This window comes from Micromys minutus (genome assembly GCF_963924665.1).
Source record: "Micromys minutus genome assembly, chromosome: X".
Taxonomy (NCBI): Eukaryota; Metazoa; Chordata; class Mammalia; order Rodentia; family Muridae; genus Micromys; species Micromys minutus.
The window spans coordinates 21,113,834-21,119,833 of NC_137970.1; the positions used below are offsets into that span (position 1 = coordinate 21,113,834).

Sequence of the window (6,000 nt, forward strand, 5' to 3'; positions counted from 1 at the left end):
CAGTTAAAGATTATAAAAACATGATACACATGAAATATCAGTGAAACCCATTATGTTTCGTGCTTACTAAAAATCAATTAAAAACAAGAATACAGTACAAAGAATACACTCTCACATGCTAAAAATAAACTTAAAGTAAATAAAAATATGCCTTGATATTCAATAAAGATGGAACATAAAGCATTCATAGAGTTGGGACTCTATATGTGGTATTTTTCTCTGATAAATTAATTTTATTGAAGGAGTCATAAATTTCTACAAGTGAACATAGAGATAGAAAAATAACTAAATTTCACAAATACAGATCATTTCTCAGCTCCTTTAAGTTCAGTAAAGTTTAGGCTAGCAGTTTTTAAATGGAGCTTCATCCTTACAAATAAACACAGGGAAGAAAAAGCAAGCAAGCAAGCATTCTTCTCATGGAATAACCTGTATTATACTATTGGAATAAAACCTGTATACTGGATTGGAAGTTCTTTGAGGGCAATGATCTTACCAAATTATGTTGCAAACCCAAAAGCCACTGAACTTTAAAAAAATCACTCTTCCCTGTGGCTTCTTCTGAATGAACTAAGTAGATTAATTCTGGAAGTGCTCAGTAAATGCTGAATGATAAAAGATGGGGATCCTTGATATTTTATTTATCATACACAGTTGACTGAATATGGAATGGTTGACAGTCACTTACATGTTATAATCAAGACCACTTGCTGCTTTTGCCTTTTTAACTCAGAACCTGCTCTTTTTTTTTCACAAAGGAGATATGTTTTCAAGATTTAAGTTTTTGATTATTATTTTTTTTTTTACTAAAGTTCCCTCTAGATATTTGTGTGTCTGGGTACCACAACTTTTTTACTTCTTTAATACTACCTACCGGAGGATATTAAAGGTCTTAATATTATGTGAAAGAATATCTTCATCTAAGGGAAAAAGAAATCTTTAACTCTGATGAGCATCTAATATTATGTAAAGAACCTAAAACCGGTAAGATGAGTTTGGTGTCAGATGAAAGGAGCTGATAATGAGCCAGAAATCTTCCTCATAAATTTCCCCATATCCACACAGAGATTAGGTTCCAGTTTGACCTGGCTATATTGCCCTTGCTTTAATCAAACTGTATTTGATATTCTCTTCCTTGAATAAACTGGTTTTCATAGCAGATTCAGTCACAAGGTTAAAGAATTGGTAACTGATTATTCCTTACAAGCAAAGCAATCTTTCTGGTTCTGTTTGGGGATGTCTGCAGTGGTGTCCAAGGCCTGGGCTTTCATCATGGAAACTTCAAGTCTGCCCCCTGCAGGTAGATAAGTGAAATACACACCTCCAGCCGGATCCTGGCATTTCTTTTAGAGCCTGGAGTTCTAAGACTGACACCACTCAAACTAAGCACAACAAAGATACTGACAACTTTGACATATGTTGGAAATCTCTTCCATTTTAAAATTTGCTCTGGGAGCATAGCAAACAGTTGATCAAGAAGAATTTAAATTACATGTAACAAATACTCTGATTTGTGCAGTCAATTTTTTTATTCTTATCTACAGAACTCCAGCTGATTTGGAAGAATTGTGATACTCACATCATGTGGACAAAAATATCCTGATTTGACCAATCTTTTCTTAATCAACAAATTACTCTCTGACCAAATACTCCTCCATTCCCCTCAACTATGCAAGGCCCAGGTTTCCATAACTACCTTGGATGTCTATTTACCACACAAGGGATCAAAGCCAGGAGACATCCGCAAGCACAGCTAGCCTGAAAACTTGCAGGAATGTCTGTGGATAGCATACAACTACTAATTAACAGATTTGTTTGAAGCCTATGTGGTCCACAGCCAGACAAACTCAGAACATGAGTCACACTGAACATTGAGGAAAAACCAACTCAAAAACTACTTTGAAACGACCAACAAATACCTTTTAGTTGACAAGTCCTACAATAATAGCATTTCCTGAAAGAGGGGCAGTAAAAAAAGACATCAAATTTTAAATGTGCTGAAGACATCCAGCTCTCTAAAGCATATACAAAAACTTAAAACCTCTGTTAAAAGGGAACTATTTTTCAAGTACACATTTAAAATTCCAGTTATAGCATCTTCCTATTAACTGCCATAACACTGCCTGCTCTCAATGTTGGGACAAAGGAGATCAGAAAGGTCTTGTCTTTTATACTTTCCAAGGCCTCACCTTCAAAGGAATGAAGCTATACTGCATGCTTGAGACACTATATGCTGGTAACAGAAGAAAACAAGGACATTGATGGAGAGGCTCTGTTTTCATCTGCAGTATGACTTTTGAGGGCCTAAGCGTACACAGGTAGTCTTTCTGCATGGGTGAATTCCAGACTAGCCTCTAACTTGCTGCTCTCATTATTTTTAACCTTTTCTTTTTTTTCTTTCTTTTTTTTTTCTTCACTTCAGCATTTGTTCCAAGAGGATCAAGTTGCCCTCCATTCTCTCCTTGGAGATGTGGTTGAGAATAAATAGATGATGTTTGTAAAGGACTTTCTAATCCTCTGAGGAAAGATTACTACCAAGACTTTCATTATTAAGCCAGATGTCCTTGGGCATTTTAACTCCAATTTAAAGAATGCAAAATGGGCTGATCAAACTGAGTCACAGCTTTCTTGCATCAGCAGCAGCATCTTAGCCTCACCAAAAAAAAAAAAAAAAAAAAAAAAAAAAAAAGCAGCCCAGAGACCTAGAGACTAAAAGGAAAGTCGTTTCAGTGTCTTAGTGTTCTTTTTTTCTCTAAAGTTATTGGGATACTAAAGATGCAAAATATGTCTGGTAGGGAATTATATCTGAAGATTCTATTTTTTTCCAGCTGGAGAACGAAATATTTGTTCTTAGTCAGTGGTGGGAAAATGAATGTGACTTGCTATTTAGAGAGGATATTTGCAGTTGTGGAAATGCCATAAGCAAACCTGTTAGTTTTGGCTGGACTTCTAGAACAGGTGGCCATGCCTTTCTTTTTAACTGGGAACGTAGCAAATTCCTTCACAAAAGATTCTGAAAAGTTTTCTATTTATGATCAAAGTGAAAAGAGAGGTTGGCACAGTTTAAAATAACTTTCTGATCAAGTCAGGTTTATGCTTGTTTGTTTGTTTGTTTGTTTCATTTATTATAAGGATTTTGAGCTGCACTGTTCTTCTGCTGAAAACCTGGTCAAAGCCCAAACTTTATGAATCTTACAGACAAACATGAACCATTCTAATTCTGTTGGCAATTTTTAGCTATGGAGAATTTCTAACTTGTTAGCGGTGGGGATCTGTTCTGGCCTGCCACCCCACTGTTCAGCGTTTGCACAGCCCTAGGGACAGATCACTTACCAGCAAAAAGATTGAGTTTCATTGCTGAGCTGATGACACATGGGTTGGTTTGATAGCTAACCCTGAAAATAGAGCTAGGGGCTGCTGGGCCTAAGATGACAAATTGGTTGGTGGATGTTATTCCTCTGCCTGAACGAAGCAGTAAGGCTTCTTCCCCTCCCCCACCAAGAGAAACAAGAACAAATCTGGGACTCCCCCATGCAACAATACTACCATCTCATGCCTGGTTTTTTTATATGAACAATGATTCTCTACTCTAGCATATCCTCCCCCAATCCCTCCCTCTTTTCAAGTACCCAGTAGGCAAAAGAACAATGTTCTATATGTATCCAGAGATGTGGAATGACAAGCTGGCCATTCATTAAATAACTAAGGAGTTACTACATGCCTACTTGTACACTTAAAACTTCAACACTGGGCTATTTTCCAACTTCATACAACTACCACAGTTACACATGGGAAAAATCATCTCAAGCTCTGGGCGAGCCTGCCTTAGGCATCAGACAGAGGGAGTGTCACCCCATTCCAAAGGAACTGTGTGGGCACAACAATTTTCAAAATTGAGTTCACACATCACCGAGGACAAGACAGGTGGCTACACACAGCATCAAATAACTTCTTTGTTCCGGATTAGGACCTTTGTAAAAAAATATTATTGTGTACTTATTCTTTTTCTTGCTCCTATCTAGTAAGCCTTCTTGCCCCCTTTGTCTATCTTATGTGGTTGCTGGAAATTGAAAGAATGGGGTTGATCTATAAGCTTGCGAAACTTAGAGAGAGCCTGTCTCTGCACAACTTTCCAGCTAGGCAGATGCAATTTGCTGAAAGCACACAGTCTTTCATGTGCGTTTCTGTATCCGCTGCAATTTGCCAAGCATGATTCCATAAGAGCAAGTTAAGGAACAAGAAATTTGAAGGTCTTTGCTCCTGACCTTTCTGGTGGGGCCTCTGCTTTACCTCCGGGAAACAGCAGCAGAGGAACAGAAAGTTGTAAACCCTTTGGCCCAACCACTAATGGGAAGGTTTACTTTCGCCTAAAGTGAACACTCTGGGGTGGGGCACATCCAACTCAATTGGAAGTAAAAAGGGAAGAGGTTTCCCGGTGGCAAAACAGATGCTCGATTTCCCACCCTGAATTACTCAGCTCTGGCAAGAGTAGCTAGCATTCCTCCCCTGTGATCTCTGCCTTTCCCAGACTTTTGTAGTCTTGTCTTCCCTTTATGAGTATAGATCTTGGCATTAAAATATTAACGTAAGATTTTTTACAACTGTGATAGATAGAGTTGTAAATTTTACCCTCTTCGAGGCTTTCTAATCCAGTCCTTCCTTTTCTCTTCTCAACAGAAAAGCTATAAACCTCATAAACTTCCACCTAAGTAGATAAGGAATTTTATCCCCATGCCCTAGGGGACGGAAGAAGCTGCTAGCTTAGAATTCTTTACAGGACCCACTTAAGTAACCCTCAAACCCTTTCTCTGTTCATTACTTCCAAGACTGTGCTCTTACATCTAGCAGCGACATAAAACACAACTCCTAAAGTGCTAGGGCGTTTTTTTTTTTTTTTTTTTTTTTTTTTTTTTGGAAAGTCTGTAACACCCCCCCCTTCCCCCCTCCCCCCCTCCCCGCGCCTGCCTCTGCTGGAAGTGCTGCTTGTTCCATCCGGACTGGTTTCGCCTTCAAAGCCGCATACACACACTAAAGTGCTCAGAATGTGAAAGCAAAATAAGATAAGAGTCCCCGAGTACTTCTTTGTCAGGCTACGCAGTTGTCTTTATTCTCACCTGAAGCGGCTAAAAGCTAGAGATAAATCCAGCACAATACATTCCAGAGGCCCGCAAACTGGAATTGATTTGCATATTCCACAAACCGCTTTGAACCTTTATACAAAGAGCGCCTGACACCAGCAACCACTCTTAGGAGCAAAAGCTGGCACGGGTAGTAAGGAAGAGGCCATAGAGTGATGGCAGGTGATGTGCTTTCTAAGGTAGCCTTAGGAAGAAAACGCAGTCCCCTCCTTCCACCTAAGGGATCTACTGGCACTCTGCATTGGATCGCCGGGCACAGTCTCTGGAGTGATAGGTCACAGGGGTCCCAAGCTAAATCCCTCCTTCTGTGGCAGGCGCCACCATAGCTACAGTCACGACCCTCAAGCTTACCTGCCTCATGTTTAGAATTCCATGACCCATCCGGCAGGGAGCAGGCTGCTCGGAAGCGCACCCGCAGGCTTCCAAGCGCAGACACCAAAGCCGGCAGAAAAGCCCACAAGACAAAAGCAACTCGGTGGAATCCACAGGCAGCAAAGAGCACGTTTTTCGTCCCCCTCCCTTTTTATTCTTTGATCTGCTTCTATACGCACTCTACCCAAGACAATGTCAAGTTTCTCAACCTTTCCTTTTCCAGCCTATGAAAAGTCGGGCGCAGGCTAGTGAAGACCGCCTGGCTCCTATTTCAAATCAGTTCACAGGGATGTCGTAGGCGGCGGGCTCCGGTCGCAGAGAGCCTCGCCAATCAGGAGTAGGGGGTGGACCTGAGTGCAGGAGAGGCTGCCTTTACCAGGATTAGGGCAGCTTTCAGGAGTCAAATGACTGGAAGCAGCTGGATGTAGTGTCAGAGCTCCCAAAGTAAAGGATGAGTTCTATTCTTGTCTAACAGACTGCATCTGCTCAA

At 40.5% G+C, this 6,000-nt stretch overlaps 1 protein-coding gene across 1 annotated transcript in view; it reads right to left on the reverse strand.

Moving 5' to 3' along the window:
- Positions 1-5,614, reverse strand: part of MID1 (midline 1) — a 153,699-nt gene extending 148,085 nt beyond the window's left edge. Inside the window, exon 1 of the mRNA XM_080909663.1 lies at positions 5,490-5,614. The gene's annotated coding sequence lies outside the window, so the exon portion shown is untranslated. The remainder of the gene's footprint in view (positions 1-5,489) is intronic.
- Between the last annotated feature and the right edge of the window lie 386 nt (positions 5,615-6,000).